Source organism: Muscardinus avellanarius, assembly GCF_963383645.1.
Source record: "Muscardinus avellanarius genome assembly, chromosome: 6".
Classification (NCBI taxonomy): Eukaryota; Metazoa; Chordata; class Mammalia; order Rodentia; family Gliridae; genus Muscardinus; species Muscardinus avellanarius.
In genome coordinates, this window is record NC_137791.1 from 59829282 (window position 1) to 59856702 (window position 27421).

Genomic DNA, 27421 nt, shown 5'->3' on the forward strand with positions numbered 1-27421 from the left:
AGTTCTCAATAAATGTTTGCATTTTATTTTTTAATAAAATATAATGTATAATATGGATGAAACTAGGCAATATGATATAAAATAAAATAAGTCTGATACAGAAAGAAAAATGATAAAAATTCCCACTCATGTGGAACCTAAAAAGTAAAATGCAAAGAAGCAGGTAAGACAACAAAAGATTTTAGGGGTCAGGGGGAGAAAATGGGGAGATGTAAGACAGAGGGTAAAGTCTCATCATTATGCAGAATGAGCCAAGTGTGGTAGCACAGGCTTTCTAACTCAGTGAGACCCTCTTACAAAATAAAGAAAAACAATAGGGCAGAGTGTGTAGCTCAGAGTAGAATACCCCTGGCTCAATCCCCAGGATTGCAAAATAATAATAATAATAATAATAATAATAATAATAATAATAGTAATAATAAACAATACTAATGCACAATGTATATGATGTTATGTGCAGCATGAGGGCTATAATTAATATTTTATTGTAAACTAAGAAGTACAGATAGAGTTGACGTTAGGTGCTCTTACCCACAGACACACACAGGTTAACTATAAAAAGGAAAAACTATGTTAATTTGATGACTCTATTCATATGAATATAAAAAGCCATACACCTCAAAATTATGCCTTAAAATATAAGTAAACAGCATAGTTCAAACAGTGCTGAGTATTTTTCATGATTTAGTATCTCACTCAATATCTAAAATGATTATATGAATTCTACATAATACAACACATACATATACAAATTAAGATTCTGTGCAAGACATGCATAACATACTCAGTGCAAGTAAAGTCCTACAACAAAGCCCAGAACACTGGCTTCCTTCATGCTAACGTCCGGGCTCAAAAGCTCTACAGAACACCTTCCAGAATTGTACTTATGTGGAAGAAAACTTTTTATGTAAAGTTTGAATTTATATATAATCTGGGGGCCTTTTTTTTATCTATACCTGCATAGTTTCTCTGGATTCTTCCAGTTATAAGCAGGTACACATTTAAAAGTATTTACATTTTAAATACCAATATTTGAACAAAGAAAATGTTCTACAACCCAGAGTAAATAAAGTGATATAGGAATGATTTTATGTACTTATCTGGATTTATATCCATACACATGTTTCTCTATTATATTCATTTTATTGTGCTGTTATAAAATAAGATTGTGTGTATAATATAGCCCATTTTATTTTTTATTTATCTATTTTTTTGGTGGTACTGGGGGTGGAACCCAGATGCTTTCTACCTCCAGGCTATACTCCCAGGCCTATTTTTTTATATTTAATTTGGCAACAGGGTCTCACTAAGTTGCTGAGAGCCTCATGAAGTAGCTGAGGCTGGCTTCAAATCTGTGTGATCCTCCTGTCTCAGCCTCCCATGCGCTGGGGTTACAAGCGTGCGCCACCAAGCCTGGCTAAAATAGCCCATTTTATATGACTAAAGATGATGCTATTATTACATCTAAGACTATATATGTGTACCCAAATATATAAATAAGATATACATGTATTTATAGTTTATACAGTCACCAATATGTAGATAATGAATGCAATCATTTCACTTCAACAAGTTTGTTCATTTTATATATTGTGACTAAAGTCCAAGCTGTCTTTTGAAAAACAGATCAGGATATTAAACATATATTATTCAGTGACCGAATCAATGAATGATAAAGCAGGTTGGAACCTGTCAGGGTCTGACGAGTGTGGGATGTTGACACTGAGACTTTTCAGCACAGAGAAGTGACCTCTAAGACCCACAGGTGTGGAACTAAATTCTGGCTTATATTTTCCTGGACTGTAGTAATATTTTGGCCTGCTTTTTCTAACTCTTCTTTAATTTCCTGTATATTTTTATACCTGCTCATACCTGAGCACTTAGGAAAAAAAGAGTGAAGAATTTTAAATGACATACAAATGGAATACTTCCTAATCATGTTATTATATATTTTTAGCTAGAATATTGATATTTTAGAAATGACCAAACTGATAAAATATTCTTTAAATTTTACTTATCTTGTCATTTATGAAATATAGAATTATAATTTTGAAGCTAGTTTGTAAAAATATTTAGACAATAAATATTAGACTTATCTTGCTGAGTTAAGCCATTTTCATGAAGAGACATATTAATATGGCATAATTTTTATACAAATATAGATTCACTATTACATTGGAATTTAATACTAACAGACTGTGATACATGAATTCTTTAGCTATTTGTTAGGAAGTATGATACAAATTTCCTATAATAGAAACATAAGTTACCAATTCATTTTAAACCATATAAGCTAAATGTCTATTTGCAAAACTGATGTGTATTTATATAGATGTTTCAGCTTGTCATGGCTTCTAAATGGGTCTTTTAAAAGAAGAGTTTCTAATCAACCTTGTTTTACAGCAGGTGGTGTTGACTACTGGCTGAGTATTGGTAATACATTTTTAATAGAAGCGTTTTACCTGATAGAACACTTAACATTGCCTTAAACATTAAACCTGGTTTAATAAATGGCAGGAACCTGCAGATATGATAGCAAATTAGTCAATTCTGTGCTGAATTAAGATATACTGGAAAAAATGCACAAAAGAAACAGTTCATCTTTCTGCAAACAGCAAGGAAGTGCACAGAAGGAATAGTTCATCTTATTGCAAACAGTATAACCAAAGAATAAAAAATCTAAGCCAACACTTCAAATCCCAGTTATTTATTTACTTTTCTCTTCAGCTATAAAAATCTCATCTTAAATTTGGCTTTGAACCAAAGGAGAGTGTGTGCCATTTGTATGAAATGCCAGCATTCTGAAGGCAACCTGGTGAGCTCTGACGAACAACCTCGGGAGAGAAGAGCCTTTCATTTCATGTACTTTCAGGAGTCATGGCAATGCCATCTCCTTACCCTTTACAATAAAACACAATGTTACCAGGGTAATCAGGCATCAAATATCATAGGTTTGCTTTTCTTTTAAACTATGTAGTTTCTCAAATACAACATATGTAACTATCTAATATGATGTCACAGAATCCTGATCCTTCTTAGACATTTTTCTTAGCATATTTTTATAGTCAGCTTTATTTTATAACCTTGAGATGAAAAGCAGGTTGGACTTGTTAAGATGAAATATTTTTTCTAAACACACACACACACACACACACACACACACACACACACACACTGGAAGGAAGAATAATCAAGTAATTAGGCAGAAAATTCCTAAATATTTCTGTTATGCCACTTTAATTATTCATCTTCATTAGTTGAGAATGATACTCTGTTCCTTCCATGGGAGAGGAAGTCTTTAACTCATACAACAATGATGGTGACATAAAAGCAAACTATACTGTACACTAATTGTATTTCTTAGGACAAATTTTATGAGTGTATATTATGTATAACAGTATTGAATATAGTTATCATGTAACTAACTAGTAAATTTGAAATATATGAACCAATACCAAATTTAGGCAAATGTATATGCATATAATTGTTTATAATAATTTTATTTTTCTTATTCACAGATCATTTTTATTTTTATTTTTATGTGGATAATATTGAAAATGACATATATTCAGGCAGTGCTTGGTACTCTCTCCCCCTTGCTTCCCCTTCCCAACACTTAGGTCCATGTTAGCCATGCTACATTCATACTTTTACACATATTCGGATGTAGCTCCTACATTAATCAGCCTCAGCCTTATTCCTCTCCTATCCTTCCATTCTAGCTTTGCTGAGGTTTCCCCTCCATTATCTGGATTCCCTCTGGTATCCCCAATACTCCCTAATTTGGTCATATTAGAGAAAACATATGTCCTTTCTCTTTCTCTGCTTGGCTGATCTCACTTAATGTTCTCCATATCTTTCCATCTTCTTGCGAATGACATGATTTTGTTCTTTTTTATAGCTGAGTAGAATTCCATATTGTGCATTTCCCATAATTTTGCAATCCATTCATCTGTTGATGGAGATGTAGGTTGGTTCCATATTTTGGTTATTATGAATTGTCAAATCCACACACCTATAGTCAATTGATCTTTGACAAAGGGGCCAAACTCATATGATGGAAAAAGACAGCCTTTTCAACAAATTTTGCTGGGAGAACTGGCTATCCATTTGTAGAAAGATAGAACTAAATCCTTACATTTCACCATATACAAGAATCAACTTGAGATGGATCAAAGACTTAGAAATTAGATCAGAGACTGTTAAATTATTAGAGGAGGGCATAGGCTCAACACTCCAACATATAGGCACAGGCAGTTACTTTCTCAACAAGACTTCCAAAGCCCAGGAAATTAAAATAAGAATTAACAAGTGATATGGCATCAAATTAAAGTTTCTGCTCATCAAAGGAAACCATCAAAAATCTAAAGAGAATGCCTACAGAATAGGAGATCTTTACCAGCCACCCCTCAGATAGAGAGTAAATATCTAGAATATACAAAGGGCTCAAAAGACTCTACACTAGCAAAACAAATAACCCATTCAAGAAATGAGCAACTGAATTGAACAGACACTTCACAAAAGAAGATATACAAATGGTCAATAGATACATAAAAAGATGTTCAACATCACTAGCCATCAGGGAGATGCAAATCAAAACTAAGCTGAGATTCCATCTAACCCCAACCAGAGTGGCAAGCATAAAGAAATCAAATAACAATAAATGCTGGCAAGGATTTGGGGAAAGAGGGACTCTTTTACACTGTTGGTGGGAGTGCAAACTAGTTTAGCTGCTGTGGAGATTCCTTAGAAAACTGGGAATAGATTTACCATATGATCCGAATATACCACTCCTGGGTATTTGTACAAAGGGATTGAAATCAGAGAACCACAGTAACATATCATACCCATGTTCAGAGCAGTACAATTCATAATTGTTTATTCTAATTTTAAAACCACACTTATCCTATAATTTTTAAGTGTTGTGAGATGCATGGATAAAAAGTTTCTTATAGCTGTGCTCACAGCAAATTGATAAATTGCTGTTTAATTCAAAGGCATAAAACTAACTGACAAGCCATAGTACTTCTATTTTTAAAAAACAATCTGTTTTAGAGAAGTTATGTAGAGTCGCACAGGACATAAATTTGCTTTCTGAATTTTTATACCTTAAATCTAAATTTCTTCTGAAAATATGTAAACATGATGGATATATTGTATGTATGTGTGTAGATTTTTGTGTTTAAAATAAGACAGTAGTTTAAACCACAAAATTATTTCACAAAAATTTACATTGGCAAATATGCCTGCTAAACAAAACATTTATAAGATCACCAATTATTAACTCAATAACTCGCCAAAATCGTCTACGCTCTTTTCCCTTCATTTGGACTCCTCTGTTTCATTAGCAAATCTTATTTCCTTTACTATAAATATTTTTGTTGATATTTAGAGTGTCTGTTAGGGAGCTTGAATATATTAAATACTCAATAAATATTAATTTGTTAACCTTTGCTTATATAAATTTAGGCTTAATCTTATAAAAATATAATATCAAAATTCAGTCACAAGAATAAAAGTTACAATTAAATATAAATTAAAACAAAAGTAGACTTGCAAATGTATTTGCATGTGAATTTATCACAGACATTATCATGAATCTAGAAGAAGCCAGTTATTCAGCAAAGTATTAATCATACACTTTATTTATAGTTCAAAGACATTCTTTTACATCTCACACATCTAAAAGGAAAGAGTAGAAAATAATATTTAACTGGTAAGATAGTGGAGAAAAAAAATGTCTTCATCTAGCTCACTATTCTCCTAAGAAGTTTGGGAAAAAATGTATACACCCTGAAGAAATTTTACCACATAAAGAGTAAAAGGAACTACTGAAAATCAATTTATCTGTTTATGCATTTGTATATTTATCACTTATATAAGTAACATACTAGGTACGTTTAAATAAACTTTTTTAAATATTGAAAGCAAGTATCAACACATCTACATTACTCTTGCACAGTTTATCCATGCTTAAAACCATATAATCTTGAAAGACAGATTTTTAAAAATTGTTCAAAACATATTCGTTCAGAATTGCAGCTAAGCTTTGGAGTCATAAAGTTCAAGTATTTACTCATTTAATTTTTCTAGGTATATACATTTATGGTAGTTAATAGGAAATAGAAAACAACTTTAAAAGCAGGATAGCTGCTGTACACTTTGAATCTTTAATATTCTTTGAAGCGAAGACAGTTGATTCTGTTTTGAGATCTCTCTCTCTCTCCCTGATTTTCCTCTTCACTTTTTCTTTCCATGAAATTCATACACCTTCTTAATATCTACACATTTCTAAATCTGTCCACAGAAGAAACATCACAATCAAGCTACATTGTTTCTTAAACAACAGATTTGATGGCAAAAAAAGCTGAAAATTATTTCATATTGTTATGGTTAGGAGCTAAAATGTCTCCCCAAAGATCACAGGCTGAAGTCATGGTCCCCAGTACTGTGACATTCAGAGGTGGGGCAAGTGGGGTGATTGAATCATGAGGTTTTGATTTCATGGATGAGACAATCTATTGATGAATTTATATTTTTAGCTTAATAGAGTATGGGATGGTGGTAAAATTTTGTAGAAGATGAGGTCTAGTAGGAGGATGTCTGCTGCTGCTAGTGTTTGTGTGTGTGTGTGGGGGGGGGCTAGTGACTGAACTCAGGTATATTTACCTCTAGTCTACCTTCTCAGACCTTTAGAGGTTTTTTTTTCTTTCTTCTTCTTCTTCTTCTTCTTCTTCTTCTTCTTCTTCTTCTTCTTCTTCTTCTTCTTCTTCTTCTTCTCCTTCTCCTTCTCCTTCTCCTTCTCCTTCTTCTTCGAAACGGTGTCTCCCTTATTTACCACACCCTATCCTCAAACCTGAGATTTTTCTGTTTCAGCCTCTCAAGTACCGAGGTTAAGGGCATGCACCACTGTGCCCAACAAAGAATCATGCTTTTCAAGGGTATGTTTGGTTCCTGGCCACTTCCTCTTTCTCTTCCTGGCCCCTATGAGGTGAGCAGCTTTGCTCTCCTAAAGGCTCCCTACATGATGTTATTCCTCACCACAGATGCAGAAACAATGGACCAGGTGACCTCAGAATGACACTCTGTGAGCCAAAGTAAGTCTTTCCTACTTCCGCTGAATTTTCTCAGGAATCTTGTTACAGTGACCTGTAAGGCGGATACACATATGAAATCAGAACATAGCAGAATCAGGAGGCCTCAATAATATTGTGAAAAGTAGTAATTCTGTGGTTTCCACCAACCAACTCACAGTTTAAAGAATTGTAAACACTGGTAAGCAAAAACTTTGTGTTAAGTGATTTGTCCTAAATTACACAGCCCAAAGCTACAAGGGGTAGAGAAGATTAGGTTTACTGGTTTTAGGTTTGGAGCTGTTTCTACTATGCTATTATTTTCACTCCAGTCATTTACTTTGTGAAACTATATATGTTATATGTTGTGTATGTGTGTGTATACATACTTGTATTTGTTACTACTCCAATGAGAAGCATAGAAAATGCATTATTTATAAGCTTGGATCCATTTAAAATTGATGAATCAGTAAATACCTAAGCATAAACTATTTTTAAATAAAATATCTTTCTGTGAATTAGAAACTTAAAATATTTTAATGTAGAATATTAAAGGAAAGAAAAAATATAACTCTTTGTCTTGGAGCAATTTATTGGTCATGGTAGGATTTATAATTCTGTAGAGCTACTTGGAATTGTTGAACTATCATATATCCCTTACTCTTTTATATGGTACTACACACAAGTGAGTTTTTATTTAATTCTAACAATATATTGGGCCTACACATTAATCTTTCTGCATCCAGATATCTGAATTGAGAAATTTATGACATTATTTCATTTACCAATGGTATTTCAACTACTGAGAGTGAAAATTATGTATGCATATCAAAAGGACAGCAAATAATAATGAATATTATAAACTGGGTAAATCTAGATTTCTCCTTTATTTCACCCCACGCACATATTCACGCACATACTACTTCTAGTTATGATACAGGTTGGACACGTTCAATACTACTGGACATCAGGAAAATTTTGCTGTATTGTGCCAAAATGAGAATACATTTCCTGTATTTAGCAGCTTTAAGCATACAGCCAAACTACTATTTCAGTCAAATATTATTAGCAATGATGTAAAGACACTGTGTTTATGCCTATATAAATATACCTGTGCATATACTCACATGCGTACATAATAAACATTATCATATATATCATGTATAATTATTTGCTCAGGTAAAATTAGTTACATTGAAACATGCCCTGAAAATGTATTCTATATTATCAAGATTTTCACTAATCTGCTTTCTTTCCACTATACTTATTCTTGTATGCGTAAAATAGGGGTTTTTTTAATTCATCTTCTTTCCATCAAGAGAAATATTTTGATCATTTCATCTTATCTAAGCCATCACAAGCATTCTCAGTAGAGAAGTAAACCAATACAATAACTAATTGTTGGAAATAAAGTGCTGGATACACACCAAATTCAAATTTGTGGCAATCAGAAAATGTTATTCAGAATTAGAGAAAATTGTGCTCTGTTTTGTTTTGCTCCAATTTGTAATAGGGAAAATATAAAGGCAATAGTAATTAATATTAACAACTGAGTCTATTGGCACATATTTTTAATCTCAATATTTTGGAGGATGAGATGGAAGGATTGTGGTTTGAGGACGACCTCAGCTACTTCATAGGGCTGGGGGTGTAGCTCGGAGGTAAAATGCCCCTGGGTTCCATCCACAGTACCACACACACACACACACACACACACGCACACACACACACAGTACACACACACACACACACACACACAAATATATATATATTAACAATAATTAACATTAACAATAACATTATCATTAACAATAATCACTATACTAAGTGGTGTATAGACATTATTTTATTCAGTTTTAGGAATAACACTTTGAGAGAAATACAGTTCAAATTCAGAAAACTTCTCAAAGCCTAGGTTAATGGCTTCAGAATTTATAGTTTTCAATTTTTAAATAATCTTCCTAAAATCTATGAGCTTAAATCAGGCATTAAATTTTTTATTTAAAAATTCTGTATGGCCAAATGATGTACATATAACTTTTATAATTATTATAATGAACATTTGTACATGAATATTCTAAAATGCATTAGATTCTTGGTTTATAAGATATTAAATAGGTGTAATTTATAAAGCTTTTAAATGTGTGGTTTTTATTGCATAATTTTATGGTAGATACAATAGTTACCACAATTATTTAAATTATACTATATTTTAAAATAAACCAGCCAGTAATTGCAGTATATAAAATAATATATTGTATATAAAATAACAAATATATATATATGTATTTTTTGCAGTACTGGGGATGGAACCCAGGGCCATTCTACCTCTGAGACCTCTAAGATATACCCTAAGCCCGATTTTTTAAATTTATTTTGAAACGGTCTTAAGGAGATGCAAAAGACCTAAGTAAGTAGCTGAGGCGGTCCGTGAACCGCAATCCTCCTGTCTCAGCCTCCCGAATGCTGGAGTTAGGAGTGTGCAGCACCATGCCCAGCTTTATGTTATAGTTTTTAAATGTAGGATTTAGATCAAATCTCTGACCTTTCATTTTTTAGGGAGTTTAATTTTTTTCACTTTAGTGACTAATGATCCTAACAGGGTGACAATGCCATACTCATCAACTTTGTATGTTAAAGGCCTTTAATTACTCACTTAGATCTTTAATATTCAAATGTGACCAGGTACAGAAACTATCCAGTTCATTATCTCCCAGTCTCCAGTGCTTGCTTAGCACTTTGTTCTCAGAGTTCAAAGCACATTATTATAATTTTAACTCCCACTCCACCCACCATCATTATCTAATTTACAGGCAAGCATCATTCTCGTTTTAGTGACAATCAAAAAGGAGAGGGTATCGACAAGATCACCAAGGGAATTAGGTATAAATACCGTGTAGAAAGATCTAAGTAGACAGAGAAAATTTCTCATAGATATCTAAAATGATTATATATAAATATTTGAAGGTATGTTGTAATGTATATTCAGCACATGTCAGAAAAATCATTTTAATATGGGAGGTACCTTTAAAGTATCAGTTTACTTCAATAAATTAAAAATAAAGTGATCTAAAATGAGAAGGATACATCAGGGACCAAGAAGCAAATTTTCTAATGATCATCTCCAAAATTTCAAGAGAGGAAAATTGTGTTCCAGTAGGATATTCCCTTATCTTGTGGACAAAAGCAAATGAATACCAGGATTCCAATCGAACAAGGGTTCTTTTATCAGTCCTACTCTTAAATAACACTTGAATTTCTATTTCATTTGGAATTTCTGTATTATTACCCAGAAACTCAAGGTACATTTAAATTGATGAACATGTCACCTTAGATGTCTGACTTTGCTGTCTATTTTCCAAAATTCTGTGGGGAATAGGATATGCAGTGTGCTCAAGAAACTAGATAAACCAAGTTCCCCACTTAGAACATAATAGAAGGCTAAACTGTAAATACCATCTTTCATGTGAGAAGATGGATTCACTCAAATTAGCTTAAGCATTTTTATATTAGTTTGGTGAGTAAACATCTCAAAGACCAGTTCTTTTAATAAAATCCATTTGTTATTTTTAAAGAGGATTTGATATTGAAAGTTCAATAATTAGTTTTTGCTCCTACAAAAGTGGCAGTGTTTAAATCTAAGTTCTTTTCCATCTCTCCCCCACACCAAATCTATGAAGAAATCCACAGATATGTATCCGGTGCTGCAGTCCCTTTCTCAATAGCATCTCTCTAATTGAAGAAGCATCCAATTAGTACAAACTTAATGGCCATGACAAGAACAAAAAGAACTGGTCTGAGAAATGACTGCACAGTAATTCAAACTTCCCAAATTGATAAGATGCATTAAAAATAAAGTAATAAGGGAGCTACTTGAAAAGTATGTTCACTAAGAAGAGTTCCATTTTTAGAAATGGAACAGATTTAACTTTTTTTCTCCCATAATAATTCACTATATCTTTTAATACCATTTGAAACTTCCATAAAAATGTGTGAGAGTTGGTATATAGCACTAAAGGTAAAATTGTATATCAAGGAAATGTCTTTATAAAAAAAAGTAGTGTGAATGCTAAGCTTAGGAAAGAGTCAAACACATCATGCACGCAATATAGTTTAGGCTGTCTTCTATATATCTAATTTTATTCCTAACACCAAAATGTACTATTCTAGGTAAGAAAATTATTCTATGTATCTGAGTTTACTTAATTAGATAAGTTGCTTGAAACTAAGCACTTTTAAAAACTTATGTAAAAATGGTGTACATAAATACAATATTTCAGGTAGGAAAAAGGTACCTTTCTGCAGACATAAAATTTAAACTTTATAGTTTCATTAACTCTGGCCCCACAAGTTTTCTTCTTCTTTACTTCATAAGCAATTTTTTTTGTAACTTGGCTTGAATTACCAGCATTCTACCTCTGAGATATAAATGTCAGTCTTTTATATTAGTTTTATTTTTTAAATTTTGAAACAGGATCCTGCTAAGTTGCTGAGGGCCTTGCTAACGTGCAGAGACTGGCCTAAACCTGTGCAATCTTCCTGTTTCGGTCTCCCTAGTTCCAGGGTTATAGGCATGTTGTGCCATGCTGGGCTCATGAACACTTTCTACAACAGAATTTAAGATTTTACTAGGTAGCTACTGAATTTTTTTTAACATCTATTTTGTGGTAAGTGTTCCATAGACTAAATAAGGAATTATGGTTGGGAGCAGTATACAAGTATTGCTAGTGGGTCGTCTTGAAAATATAAGCAATGAGTGACAAAATATAATTTCTATTTCAGCTATACACTAGACCACCATAAAAAAGGAGTTTTCTTAAGAAGATGGTAATTTGAGGTATTTATTCACTGCAAATAATAATAAAATGAACATAATTTATTTCATGTTTCTGGATCTGTGTAATAGAGTCTGCATAAATATAAATTAAGCACTAAAAGCACTAAAGGAAAATAGCCTTTAAGTCTTTTTTTTTTTTTTTTTTTTTTTTTTGCGGGTCTGGGGATGGAACCCCAGAGCATTTGACCTCCGAGCTTACCCTATTTTTTTTTTTTTTTTTTTTTGGGGGTGGTACTGGGGTTCCTGGAAGCCCTTCTACCTCCGGGCTACACTCCCAGTCCTATTTTTTACATTTTCATTTTGGAAACAGGGTCTCCTAAGTCAGCGCACGCGGCTGGCTTCGAACCTGCGCGATCCTCCTGTCTCTGCCTCCCAAGCGCGGGGATTACAAGCGTGCGCCACCACGCCCGGCAAACCCTATTTTTTATACTTGGAACCCCGGGGCATTTGACCTCCGAGCTACACCCTTTGCCCTATTTTTTATACTTTTATTTGAAACCGGGTCTCACTGAGTTGCAGAGGGCCTCACTAAGTAGCTGAGGCTGTCCACGAACCGCGATCCTCCAGGTCTCAGCCTCCCGAATGCTGGGATTACAAGCATGAGCCACCACACCCGGCTGAGTCATATTTTTTGTAATATCATACTTGACAAAAATTTATCTGACATAAATGGGTGAAGGTGTGCTTTTGACCACTGTAAGTATTATTCTTAAGAAAAAAGCAATAACATATTTAAACTTTAAATCTCTGAGAAATAGTTTTGTTTTTTTTTAAATCCTCCTTTTACAGGTGAGGAGAGGATAATCAGTGGGATAGGACCTAAAACAAGTACTTCCTGAATTAAGAAGAAAAAAAAGAAAAACAACTATAGATATTTATCTTATAGAAACAGATTCTATATTTAAAATTTAATCTAATCCTGAGAAGAAATACGTGCTTTTGGAATAACATGCACTGAGCTGGAGGAAAAAGATGGGGGGGGGGGGGACAGAGAGAGAGAGAGAGAGAGAGAGAGAGAGAGAGAGAGAGAGAAGAGAGGGACTGCTATTGAATCAAATGCTATTCTTAATTCATTTCCTTAGATAATTTGAAAAAATTATTATGTATTCTACTTTGGTTTTGTTTTTTTGTTGTTGTTATTTTTGTTTTTTTTTTGTTTTTTTTTTTGGTGGTACTGGGGTTCCTGGAAGACCTTCTACCTCCGGGCTACACTCCCAGACCTATTTTTACATTTTTATTTGGAAACAGGGTCTCCTAAGCCAGTACACGCAGCTGGCTTCGAACCTGCGTGACCCTCCTGTCTCTGCCTCCCAAGTGCGGGGATTACAAGCGTGTGCCACCACGCCCGGCTTATGTATTCTACTTTGGAAGAAAAAATTATTATGCTTTCTACTTTGGAAGAAAAAGGAAAAAGTGGCATTTGGAAAGAGCTAATAACTAAAATGAGTTGGGAGCCACATTAGAAAAGATGATAGAGAAATAATGTGGCCTTTTATTACCCCCCAAAAATACATAAAAACAATTCACAACAGATTCCATGTTAAAAAAAAGTCTATTTTGGAAAAAATACTGATACATTGCTCATATGTGAAAACACTTAGTTAAACTATATGAAGATGAGAAAATTCCTAGTAGTCTTCTACTATTATCATCTAAATGTTAAGAGTAAAACTCAAAATAAGTATATTTTTCAAAAAAGGGTAAACAACTTTCTCTTCCTTTAACAAATTATAAAGTAAATTGGCAAACTCTTTGTACAATTGAATTTTGGTTTACATGTATCAATATGTATATTTGTTATTTGATTTTTATATTATTTTATGTTTTTAAAATCATGCTCATCATTTAATGATAACATGATTAAAAACTATTTCTCAGCTGGGCGTGGTGGCGCATGCTTATAATCCCTGCACTTGGGAGGTGGAGACAGGAGGATATTGCAGGTTGGAAGCCAGCTGTGCTGGCTGAAGAGTCCCTGTTTCCAAATAAAATAAATATAAAAATAGGTCTGGGAGTGTAGCCTGGCGGTAGAAGGGTTCCATTCCCAGTACCACCAAAACAACAACAACAACAACAACAACAACAACAACAACAAAAATCTATTTCTCCATCAAAGTTGAACAAATATCAAATATATGTAGTGTATACAATCATAATTATATAAAATTCTATATATACATAAACTTTTAAAGAAATGTCAACTTATATTTTCAAATGTTATTTTCTTTGTATCCCTTGCTTTATTAAGAAACTGTTTTTAAGCTTCCAGCCATCAAATCTGTACCTTCTTATGATCCTAATTTGAGTATAAATTAAGAAATTAAATATCATAATGTTTCAGTGATTTATCTCATGACGCTGCTTGGGGCTTGGAAAAGCATAATGTCAGAAAGCCTGTGAGATTCTCAATGAAACTTTGGAGATAACTAATCTCATCATGACCTTCACCTACAGCACCACTGGTTACTCTTCAAAATGTGTGTCTCTTTAGCCAGTTACCATAGCTTCATTTTCTGTTTTCCCTTTGTACGTACGTACATACGTATGTTGTATGTATATATGTATGTATCTATGTATGTATTTTGCTTTACATAATGACCAACACATGTCAAATATTCTTGCCCCCTTTTCTCCATTTTAACCATTTCCTTCAGTGATAATACTTAGTCTCAGCTTTATAATTCCCAAGGCATGTTAATGATTCTGAAATGCATGTCTGCACCTGAAGATATCATTCTCTTAAACTCCATAGCCACATATTTAATTGCCGCTCTAACTTCACTTTCATTTTAAACAGACTTCTGAAGCAAGTTAGAAGAGGAACAATAACAAAATGGAGGACAAATTATCCGGTGAATAGCAACAAAAAAGCAAAAAGAAGACTGTTTATTGAAAGAGTGACTAAGTATGAGAAATCCTTCATATAAGAAAAGACAAGTAACCCTCTCTTTAGTAACAGGAAAGCTGATTACTCTGGCTGGTAGTTGCTGATTACCAGTTTCAATGGAACTGGTGAGAATGGAAGCCAGGTTGAAATGGATGAAAGTCTGAACAAGCGATAAGGAAGTAAAGACAGCTTCAATACATTTAAAAAAGAAGTAGTTTAGTTTAACAGTCCTGTGTTAAAAGCCTTCTCTCTAGACTCTTAGGTCCAAAAAGAAAGAGAACATATGCATTTCTCTCATCATGAGCAGTCCTCACCCCCATTTTCCAACATGGCACCTTTCATATTATAGGCATTCACCCTTTCGTGGACTATACTGGCCAGAGCAGAATTTTGAAACCTATTCAGAGAACTTAGCCAGTGATTTGCATGAAACTTATTCACAGATCTCAATCAGTTATTGGGCTTTTAAAAATTAAACTTGCCTCCCTAGATATATTGAATCAGAATCTTAAGGATGAGAAATTGAAATTCTATTGACAACGCTTTATAGTTTCCTTTATTTTTAGTTTTGGCTTTTAAAGGAATGTGAATGGAGGTGTGATATATGCCATTTCTAACCCAAAGGGATAAAAAATAAGAGAGTTTCTGAATGGTATTCACTTGTGCTATCAGGATGTACATGGGAAAAAAAAAAATTCCAGAATCTCATGCCAGTGGGACAAAGGATCTAGTGGTGCAAGCATCCTGGATCTCTATGCAGAGGAAGTTTGATAATCACTTGGGGGAGGTATTAAACTAAGTAAAACACTATTTTCCGACGTAAAAACATTACAAAAATGCGATGCTATTCTAATAATTTAGAAATATTAGGTGCAGTATTTATCAAAAGGAGAGTCCCTGGAATCGCTGCATTAGCATCACCTATGAACTGGAACAGGGATGAGCAATCTGTTTATAACAAGCACTCCAGGTAATTCTAATACATGCTAAAGTTTAAAAAACCCTGGCATAAAAGGATATGATTTCTTGATCCTTTACACCTATGTCGCCCCATGCAATTTACAAAAGGAGACTATAATAACCACAGACTGTTTCCTCAGTCTGACTTCTGATTTTTAATTCCTTTAATCTTATTGATGTTTCTTAAACCTTTTTACCCAGTTATTGTACATTCTGGCTTCAAAGCAAGAGCTATTAAAGGAGAAGTTAAAGATCTAATGCCCCTGAGAGTGATCATCATCTGTTGATGGACTTAGCATTCATTAAGATCTGCACTGAGATTGGTCCCTGCTCATAAGAAACCTTGAGTTTTCATTCTCCCCACTTATTTTCTCTTCATTTATTTTTAGCCTTATTTCCCACAGTGCTGCTTCCCACCTTGAAAAAGCTCCTCTAGCCAAGGTCCTCTTACACTTTGACAGAAATACCTGATTCCTCACTATTCCCAAATGGCACTTAACCTCTTTAAAGAGACATAATTATATGATCAACAAGGTAGTCATCAGAGGTTCAAAGCCTAAAGGATTAGAAGTGTTGTCCTTTAATATCTCTTGTAGGTAATAGTTATGAAACTGGAAGAATTCTGTCAGTCTATATGTGTAATGTGCACAAATTAACATGAGAAATCATTTTTGTCTTTAAATTATTCCCAAACACTATACATTTTCTCATTTTTTTCAGTGTTTACAGAGGCTAGAAAACATCACAATCCACGTATTGCAAAGATAGTGTACACACCTTAAAATTCCCTCCCAGTTTGAAATACTAGCTTCTCAAATTGTATCCAAAACAATTTTACACTCCAGACTTCTGAGTTAGTATAGGCTTCTTATTCCCTCTACCAAACTAAAATATTCAGACATTCAGAAGATAAAGATATCTTGTATCTGATGTAACAACAAAAACAATGAGAAAAGGTAGGGAACCAAAGATTATTGGAAAAGGTAGTTGATAATAACAGGGCAGCCTGAAATGGCACCTCAAAATGCCTATGCACGCAATCAGGATACTCACCTGGGTTTACAGAGCTTTCTGTAAGCAGATCCTTTGTTGTATTTCAGATATCAGAACCTAGTCTGCAGCCCCTTGCTCCCTGACCTCCACTTTCCTTTTTATTTTTGACTAACATATGCCTTACTTCCTCTTCTGCTTCAGGTGAGGAAGAGGTGAGGTCTTCCTGCATCACCTTTCTTAACATTACAGCCTCTCTTTCAATGACCTTCCTTCCCTTTTTCTTTATCATAATACATATCAGAGTCTCATAGATTTCATAAACTATTAATTTATCAGGTTTTTTTTCTCCCTCTCTCTAGAATGCAGTTTCCAGGACACAAGAAGCTTTGTGTGTACTGTTCATCCCTGCATTACCAGTGGAAATAAAAGTGCTTGGGAGATGTTAGGTCATAAATAAATAGTTATTGAAGCTGGGCATGGTGGCACAGGCTTGTATTTCCAGGATTTGGGAAACTGAGACAGGAGGATAGTGGTTCATCGGGCAGCCTCAGCTACTTAGTGAGGCCCTTCGCAACTCAGTGAGACCATGTTTCAAAATAAAGAATAAAAAACAGGGCTTGGGGTGTCACTCAGAGGTAGAATGCCCCTGGGTTCTATCCCCAGTACTGCAAAAAAAAAAAATAGATATTGAATAAATAGGTAAAATGGGACATATTATTACAATTTTAATGCTATCACCAATTATAATGTTAATAATATAAGACTTGTATAAAATAAACTATGTATACTAAAGTATTTAATATAAATTGTAGCCCACAATCCATGTTTCAGTTTTTTCTTGCCTCTGACTCCACCTTCTACATAGCTTTGATAAGACACTGAAAAGTTTAAAAAGATGTTCTGAGAAGCTGCATGCTCCAGGCTTACATTTTCTCAATAAAATTTTGTTTTATTTCTCTGATCTCAATTGATGATTTTTGAGCAAACACTTAAGGTCCAAAGGTCTAAATCAAATTAAGACTTAAAAGAAGGGGAAACAATTATAGTTCAGTATGCTAAAGAGACTTTATGATATACTAAAATTGCCTTGTAGAATGTACAGCACTTCAGAGAGAAGAATATAAGATTAATCAGCTTTTAACAGCAAGTTTCTCTGCCTGACCACTACACAAAAATCACTCAACTGAGCAACAGCATTGCATACACTGTCTATACATTGACTGAAATGGTGTGATAGGTGCCAAAATAAAGGTATTATGTTTGGCACATTTTAATATAATTCATTACTCTAATGTAGACTTTCTTATTATCCAACTTTCTTATGAAGGATCTGTACTATTCCTTGATACCATTTAAATTAGTTATCATTCTAAAATAATAATAACATAATTTTCCCTTATAGAAAAATACCTCAATGTACATTAAGGAACATAGACTCAAGGAATTTTTCTCCATGCTGTTTGTCAAACAAAGAGACTTCCTGTAGCTTTCCTGCCACTGTGAAGGAGACATGCCAGCTGTTGCCAGGAGAATGAATAGATCGAGTCAGGCCTAACATGCATCCTATTGTCCAAAACTGTGTTCATTGAATATGCTGTCAACAAATTTTCTGGTCCCCCTTTTTCGTTGTTGGCAAACTTTATTCCTGTAAATACAATTAGAGTTACGTGCCATGTTGAATAATGATTCTGTGGCATCATTTTCCATATTGAAAAGCAGAAATGTTTCCATAGTGAATTGAATGGTGATGTGGAGTTTCTGGCATTTTTTCTTAATATGGAAGTTATGAAGAGTTTAGATGCTTCTCCTTGAATATTTTTACATTTATTCTAACATGCATTACAGATGACTCCCATAAATAAGTTAATACTTCATTTAAATAATTGTACAAGCTGCTAAGGCATATCCACAAAGTTTAATGAAACACGTTAGACCTTTAAAACCATAAAAATCAACAAAGAATACATGAACCCTTACCATTTCCAAATATGCCTAACAGATAAAGAAACTTTAAGTTAAAAATAGTTCAGCTTATATCTTGATTTGATATTGTGGTTCCTGATGAAATAATCTTGTCACAAAATTCCAGACTTTTAACATAGAAAAATTTGAATTAATAAATACATTTTTTTTTTGTTGTTGTTGTTGCTTTTTTTGTGGTACTGGAGATTGCACCCAGGGGCATTTTACCTCTGAGCTACACACTGAATCTTCAACTTTATTTTTTATTCTTTTTTATTTTGGTGGTACTGGGATTCCTGGAAACCCTTCCTTTTACCTCTGGGCTGCACCCCCCAACCTACTTTTTTATATTTTTTATTTGGACACAGGATCTGTTTCCAAACAGACCTGCACGATCCTCCTGTCTCTGCCTCCCCAGTGCGGGGATTACAAGTGTGTGCCACCATGCCCGGCTATTTTTTATTTTTTATTTTGAAAAAGGATCTTATTGTTACAGAGGGCCTAACTAAGTAGCTGAGGCTGGCCTTGAACCTATGATCTGCCTGCTTTGGCCTCCCAACTACTGGAATTACAAGTGTGCACCATCATGCCTGTTTACATGTTGTTTTAAACTGCAAAATTTATGGTAATTTGTTCCACAAGAAAGCAAACTAATATTCGCAATTATATCGACAATTTTTAAAATATGAACTCTAGCCAGGGCAATAAGGCAAGAGAAGGAAATAAAAAATGTACTAGTAGGAAAAGAAGAACTAAAACTATCCTATTTGCAGATGTCATGATACTAAGAAGATCCAACAAGCTCAACCAAAAAACTAGGAGAAATGATCAACAAATTCAGCAAAGTGTCTGGATACGAATTCAATATTAAAAAATTAGAAGCCTTTCTGTATGCGAACCATAAATCTAATGAAAAATAAATCCAGAAAACAAATCCACTCAGGACACACACACATACACACACACACACACACACACACACACACACACACACTTAGGAATAAACCTAAAGAGTTAAAAAATCTCTACAAATAAAATATATATCTTTTAATTTTTTATTGGTGCATTGTAGTCATATATCTTAATGGGATACAAGATGGTGGAGACATACATGCGCACATCACCTAATTAACCCTTACCCAATTCCCACCCAATTGCTTCTCTCTCCCTCCCTCTCATGTTTGGCTTAGTGATAGACATTGATATGTTTGTTAAAGTACAGCATGTGCATTAGAGAATTTCCCTCTTCCTCTCCCCCATCCACTCAGTTAAGTCACCTTAGTTGCTCATCTATAGAATCTCCTTCATCTAGAGTCCCCATTTTCTCCTTAGCGTCCACATATTAGGGAGAGCATCCGATTTCTTAGTTTTTGTGACTGATGTAGCAAAATGTCCTCCACTTCCATACATTTCTCTGTAAAGGACATAATTATGTTTTTCTTTATGGGTGAGTAAGTTCCATTGTGTACATATCCTATAATTTTGCAATCCATTCATCTCTTGATGGCCATCTTGGCTGGTTCCATAGTTTGGCAATGGTGAATAGTGCAGCTATGAACATATATACTCTTGTATTAGTTTGGTGGTTTTGTTTCCTTTCTTTGACATAGATACCCAAAAGTGGTATTGCTGGGTCAAATGGTCTATTTGTTCCAATTCTTCTGAGGAACCTCCATACTGTTTTCCAAAGTGGTTGCACTAATTTGCAACCCCACCAACAATGTTTTAGAGTTCCCACTTCTCTACATCCTCACCAACATTTGTTGTTGTTTGTGATTTGAATGATTGCCATTCTAGTTGGAGTGAAGTTGCCATTCTAGTTAGATGAAATCTCAGGAGAGTTTTCATTTGCATCTCTCTGATTGCTAATGATATTCAGCGTTTTTTCATGCATTTATTGGCCATTTGAATTTCTTCTTTCCTGAAGTGTCTATTTAGTTCATTTGTCCATGTTTTTATTTTTTGATTGGATTATTTATTTTTTATTGTTGAGTTTTTTGAGTTATCTGTATATTTTATATATTAGTCCTCTATCTCAGGAGTAGATGGAAAACATCTTCTCTCATTCTTTTGGATCTCAGTTGAGGTTCTTGACAGTTTCCTTTTCTGAACAGAAGCTCTTCAGTTTCATACAATCCCATGTACTGATTCACCTTTTAGTTTCCTGTGCCTTTGGGGTCTTGTTGAGAAAGTTTTTATCTATGCCTATGTGTTGCAGTGTTAGACCTATGCCCTATTCAAAGAGCCTCAAGGTCTCTGGTATAATTTCCAAGTCTTTGGTCCATCTTGAATTGACTCTGTGCAGAGTGAAAAAGTGGAATGAATATATTTCCATTTTCTTTCATATGGTTAACAAGTTTGGCTGACACTATTTGTTACATAGACTATCTTTCTTCCAGTGTATTATTTTGGCCCCTTTGTCAAAAATCAATTGGCTATATGTGTGTGGATTTGGTACTGGAAATTGAACCCAGGGGCTTTCTACCTACAAGCTATACCTGTAGCCCTACTTTTTATTTTTTATTTTGAAACAGGGTCTCACTGAGTTGCAAAGGGTTTCACCAAGTACCTAAGGCTGTCTGAGAACCACAATCCTCCTGTCTCAGTCTCCCTAATGTTGGAATTACAAGTGTGCGCCACTTCATCCAGCTATAAAGCCTTATTAATAAAATCAACATGGTATTACATGGTATTGGAACTAAAAGTGATACACAGACCAATGGAGCAGAATAGAAGACTCAGAAACAAATCTGTACAATTATAGCCAATTGATTTTTGACAAAGGGGCCAAAAACATACGCTGGAACAAAGATAGCCTCTTTAACAAGTGGTGTTGGCAAAACTGGTTAACCATATTCAGAAAAATGGAAATAAACCCCACTTTCTCACCTTTCACAAGAGTCAACTCAAGATGGATCAAAGACTTGGAATTCAGATCAGAGACCTAGCAGTTCCTTGAAGAGGGCAGAGGTTTAACACATCAACAAAGTAAAAATAAAACTGCTATAATTAAAAATTGAAATCTTTAAGTTAGAGTCCTATGAGATATTTTGGTTGTATCTTCTTATATTGGCAGATAAATTAGAAAAATCTCCCATGTGTGGTAGGTAGCACATGTCCCTAAACCCAGTACTTGAAAGGCTGAGACAGAGAATTGCAGGTTCCAGGTAATCTTAGCAATTTAGCAAGACCCTCATCAACCTTGAAAGACTGTGTTTCAAATTAAAAAAATAAAAATTTCTCAGAATGTAGCTCTTTAGTAGATGGTCCTGGGATCAAAACCTAGTACCTAAAATCAATCATAACCATAATCATGAAATTGGGAACATTTTAAATTTTTTTCTTTTTTCTTTTTTTGGTGGTACTGGGGGTGGAATCCAGAGGCTTTATACCTCCGGGCTATACTCCCAGACCCATTTTATATTTTATTTGGAAACAGGGTCTCACTAAGTTGCTGAGAGCCTCACTTAGTACCTGAGGCTAGCTTCGAACCTACGCAATCCTCCTGTCTCAGCCTCCCAAGCATGGGGATTATAAGCGTGCGCCACCATGCCCGGCTAATTGGGAACATTTTTAAAGGCTTGAGCTCCTAGCAGGCATGAGAAGTCTAGAAAGAGAATATACTGAAAAAAATTATATAAAAATAATAAAAATTGATAGTCATTATTCACTAATTTTATAATATTTTATTCCAGCTTGAGGTGTTTTCTTACAAAGAAACCTTATATTCAGAGGTTAACCCATTAACACAATAAAATTATTTTTTCTAATTAATTATCAAATAACATATTAAAACATTAGCGTAATTATGCATTTAAAGATACAAATAAGGACCCTTAAGCATAAATTGTCAAAGTCATATTTCTTCTTAAAATTGTTTTTATAACTATAGTTAAAAGCTAAAGTCAAGCCAAGCCAGGAGGCACAAGCCTATAATCTCAGTGTCTGTGAAGCTGAGAAAGCAAGATCGCAGGTTTGAGGCCAATGCTCAGTAAATTAGAGAACTCTGTTTTTAAATAAAAGATAAAAAAGGCTGGGACTGTAGCATGCACGCGCGCACACACACACACACACACACACACACACACACACACACACACCACCTCAAAGTAAAAATCCAGGTATAAAACGTAATCATTCAAACAATTGTAATGGTCAACATTTGCTGTGAGATTAGCACATGTATTTTAGTATAAGCTACCTTTCCTGCTTGAAAATTAACAGATCTACCTACTACACAAGATTGTTCAGGCAATATTTTACAACTAAAATTAAATAATGTATTTGACCTAATAATAGTAAAATATATAAGCATGAATTTTATAAATACAATGTTTAGAATGGTTTGAATTTATTATGTGATCCAAAATATACATTACAATAAATAGTTGCATTTCAAACATGTTGACTCAGTATATTTATTTATTTTTATTTATTTTTAATTTTAATTTTTTTTTTGGTGGTACTGAGTTTCCTGGAAGCTTTTCTACCTTTGGGCTACAATCCCAGACCTCTTTTATGCTTATTTTTAAATTTTTGGAAACAGGGTCTCTTAAGCCAGCACAGCTGGCTTCGCTCCTGCGCAATCTTCCTGCCTCTGCCTATGAAGCATGGGGATGACAAGCCTGCACCAACATACCCGGCTATTTTTAATTTTTTATTGGTGCATTATATTCATACATCATATTGGAGTAAAAAACTTGTGTGGACATACATATACATATGACCCATTTAGCCCCAACCCAATTCCCACCCCATTCCCTCCCGATCTCTCCTTCCCATGCTTGGCTTAATGGTTGACTTTGTTATGTTTAAGTACATTGTGTGTTTTTGAGAATTTCCTTCTTCCCCCCTCCCATCTCCTCAGTTAGGTTGTCTTATTTGCTCCTCTATAGGATTTCCATTTTCATCTAGAGTTCCTCATATGACCCATTTCTCCTTAGCTTTCACATATTAGGGAAATCATCCGATTTCTTATTTTTTGTGACTGACTAATCTCACTTATCATAATGTCCTCCAATTCCATCCATTTCCCTGAAAATTATGTAACTGCGTTTTTTTTAATGGTTGAGTAAAATTCCATTGTGTACATATCCCACAGTTTTGTAATCCATTTGTCTATTGATGGACATCTTGGCTGGTTCTATAGTTTGGCTATGGTGAATTGTGCAGCTATGAAGATATATATACAACCATTAGTTTGGTAACTTGGTTTACTTTCTCTTGGGTAGATACCCAGACGTGGTATTTATGTGATGTTCCTTTCCCTGGTAAATGATTGAAATTCCTTTGTATGTCAAATTTATATTTAATTCAGCTATTGATCAAGGATACAATCCTTTTTACTATCTAAATGGATGACTATCTTAAATTTAACTCAGAAAGAAATATTTAATATTGTCACTGATTTTAAAAGCCCATCACTATAGGTGAAGATAGGATTCAGAACTCAAATCTGGGATTACTTTCTAATATTTAACTATATATATATATATATGATAGATATAGATAGATAGTCTAAATGTAATTCCTAACTGAATGTGCTAAAACTTCAACAGACTTCACATTTTTCAAATCAATGTTCTCTTTTCTCCTAATTCCAAGTGTACATTAGTGTCTATCCACATATTATTACATCTTGTCATGTAGTAATGTAATGGTTATGCCTTTCTTCTTTATTACAAAGTGTGCCACTTGAGGACAGTAACATTTAATCAACTTTTGTTCCTCATATTTGGTAACTTCTATTATATTACATTGTATTTGTATGAATATAGTATGTTAAATGTCTGTTTTACTTGATATTAATTTAATTTTATTTGCCTATTAAAAAGACCTTTTTTCCTACATAGAATAAAACACAAATATTATGTGATACATAGTTTTTGGCTTCAACAAGTTAAAAGACTAGTAAAAAGAACAAGAGACACAAATTCTCAAGTTCAGATAAAATGTAATATATTCTACATACTATATTTCAATGAAATGTTACAGAAAATAAATGGGTTCATACTTCAAGGATATATTTTAAAACACTGGAAAAAGGACATTTGAGTTGGACGTTAAAAACGTTTAAAATTAAGGCCTATAAGGAGTAGATGAAAAAACACTGAAGAAGGATCAAAGAAAAAAGAGAGAGAAAAATATTTGAGGAAACAAGTACTATGCTTACTGTGACTTGAACACAATGAATTTTATATATGTATTGAAACATCACTTGGTATCCCATAAATATGAACGTCAAAAGGAATAGCAGTAGAAAATGTAGTATGTGTACTACTAAAAAATGATTGGAGCTGAAGACTCCAGTTCATGTGAAGGTGCAGAGAGTTATTAAGTAGGTTTGAGTCAGAGAGAAGATAAAAAATCTGATTAGTTTGACACAATTTTACCTAATATAACTTATTTTAAATATATTTCTAAAATTTAATCTGAGCTGACTGACTTGACCCATTCATTATATATTAAAAACCTGGCACAAATGAGCCTTAAAATAATGAGACAAGCCGGGCGTGGTGGCGCACGCTTGTAATCCCTGCGCTTGGGAGGCAGAGACAGGAGGATCGCGCAAGTTTGAAGCCAGCCGCACGCGCTGGCTTAGGAGACCCTGTTTCCAAAATGAAAATGTAAAAAATAGGTCTGGGAGTGTAGCCCGGAGGTACCACCAAAAAAAAAAAAATAATAATAATAATAATAATGAGACAATACTTTGGGCAATCAGTAAAGAATGAAAAAGGTGCGAACAAGTCTATGTGTCCCTATATCTACTTGGAAACTGGAATATCAGTGTGCCTCATGGAGTATTATTATTGTGTGAGTAGAAGAATTAAAATTATGCATAATTATCTCCTGCTTTGTTTTATAAAAAATAATAGCTTTCACACACAAACTACTCCTACTATTATTAGTCCTGGAAGAAATTTTCACCCATTGTAAGCCAAAAATCAATTTTCTAGCCCAAAGATTCTTTGGTTTATATATTATTCAGTCTCACAGAGGCAGAAAAGTTAATAAACCTACGAGTTCTTGAAAGATACCACAAATAAGTACTGGAGGGAACGTATCCTCCAGGTGACTGCTTAGAAAGAGCTAGGTGTGTGTCTTTGAGCTTCTTTATTTTCACAACTTTCCATAAGCTCAATGAAGGCAACTTTTTAAAATTATAAAACTGGGAAGAAGAAGCACATTAGAGAAACTACAACTTAATTCTCTGCAAAATAATACAGATATTATGTATTTTGCAAAATACATCGACATTCAGGGTCTCCAAGTCACTGGAAAGGATTTCACCAAACTTAACAACTGATCTTCCTCTCCTGAGAGAGAGAGAGAGAGAGAGAGAGAGAGAGAGAGAGAGAGAGAGAGAGAGAGAAGGAGAGGAGAGGAGAGGAGAGGAGAGAGAGAGAGAGAGAGAGAGAGAGAGAGAGAGAGAGAGGAAGAAGAGAAGAGAAGAGAAGAGAAGAGGAGAGGAGAGGAGAGGAGAGGAGAGGAGAGGAGAGGAGAGGAGAGGAGAGGAGAGGAGAGGGAGAATCCTTGGGAAACTTAGAACCATAAAACTATACCCAAAATACTTAAAATTAATAAACTTATGATGGTATATTTTTATATAGTAAATGTCATAGGAAAAGGGAATTATGTATATTTCAGTAGCAATTGTTATGACATTATACTAGTCATATTATATATATATTTATATATAAATATATATATATAATTATCTCTCTCTATATATATAAATAAGATATATACATATATATCTTATTTAAATTTTTCTAAAATGTTATGGGATAGGTATCCTAGAGAAGGAAATTTTGTCTTGGAAAGAAAAGATTCAAGTACTTCAGACTTCAAAACCTAAGCTCCCCCATCATATTCATTGCTTCTCTCTGTTTATGCACATCTCTAGGTATGACCCAAAAGGAAAAAAAATGAAATACATGAGATTGAAAAATGAGAACTTGAAATATATTTATAGTATAATTCAATGCTTTCCTGAACTTTAATGAAACATCTATCAATAGGTTAGCTGAAAAGTTATATTTACCTCAAATATTTAAAAAAGTTTTAAATTATGTTCACAACTGGTATGGAATTATATTAATTAGCACTAGAAACTATCAGAATAATACAATATCATTTAAATGTTACTGAGTTCCTATTAACCTGAGGGAAATCTGAGTAATTTCATCTATAGCCTGGAGTGTAAAGCACAGAACAGAATATTCCCTTATTTTTGCTGCAATGGACTTAATCTAAATAAACTCAACTTGTACTTACCAAGGAGATTTCATGTTGTTACAGTGGAGAGAACTCATAAATGAGGCCCTCCGGGTAGGAATGGATCATTAGACTAATTGTGAGAAATGGATTCAAAAGCGAAATGAATCGTTTCTGAAAACTAGAATCCAAACTTTGTCAGAGGAAGAAAAAAAGTGCATAAAGTAAAGTTACCCATTTGTAGATCTGAGTATGCCTATTTAAAAGAATCCAATACTAGTGTTATGGTACACCTAGGACTTGGCTACTTAGACTTCAAGTAAACATAATGTCTCTCACAGTATGCTTTTATAAATATCTTGAATTATTCAAATATAGTCATGACACTATTAGAATAGTACAATCTTGTTTTCTGCATTAGCAGTAATAATAATGATAACCACAGTTGCTATATTTGAAATAATTTAATTTGAATACATTTGTAAGATCATA

The 27421-nt window shown here is 33.9% G+C and overlaps 1 protein-coding gene across 3 annotated transcripts in view; it reads right to left on the bottom strand.

Moving 5' to 3' along the window:
• GRID2 (glutamate ionotropic receptor delta type subunit 2) overlaps positions 1-27421 on the bottom strand; it is a gene marked incomplete at both ends in the record, with an annotated part of 1485932 nt that overhangs the window by 1220401 nt on the left and 238110 nt on the right. The window lies entirely within an intron of this gene.